Genomic DNA, 654 nt, shown 5'->3' on the forward strand with positions numbered 1-654 from the left:
ATTCTTGTGGGGGATTCTAAATTTTGAGGGAAAAAAAAGCAGTGAAAGTTATGCATTCACTTGCAGAAAGACGTAATTTGGGGGAAGTTATGGGGAAAAGTGTCAGCAACACTATCTTGCCTGAAGCTTGAATAGTTTAAAGCAGAGAAATGTTGTCATGGTAGTAATCCAAGTAAAATTAGATTTCTACTTCTAACAACAACATTGGATCCCAGGGAGAGGAGAGGCTGAGAGGCCTTAGTTCATAAACTCCACTTGGTATACCATATGAAATAGCTTTATATGCACCTTTGCTTTTGGTGAAGCTGGCATCCCTGACCTCTGACCCAGGCATGTTCACCGCAAGCCAGGCATAAGAAAAAAGTAGAGAAAACAAAGACTCTGCTCAGTCTGGACACGGTGGCTCACGCCTGTAATCCCAGCACTTTGGGAGGCTGAGGCGGGCAGATCACTTGAGGTCAGGATTCAAGACCAGCCTGGTCAATATGGTGAAACCCCTATCTCTACTAAAATACAAAAATTAGCTAGGCGTGATGGTATGCACCTGTAATCCCAGCTACATGGGAGGCTGAGGCAGGAGAATCACTTGAACCCAGGAGGTGGAGATTGCAGTGAGCTGAGATCGTACCAGTGCACTCCAGCCTGGGCAACAGA

The sequence above is a fragment of the Chlorocebus sabaeus genome, chromosome 9, assembly GCF_047675955.1.
Source record: "Chlorocebus sabaeus isolate Y175 chromosome 9, mChlSab1.0.hap1, whole genome shotgun sequence".
NCBI classification, from domain to species: Eukaryota; Metazoa; Chordata; class Mammalia; order Primates; family Cercopithecidae; genus Chlorocebus; species Chlorocebus sabaeus.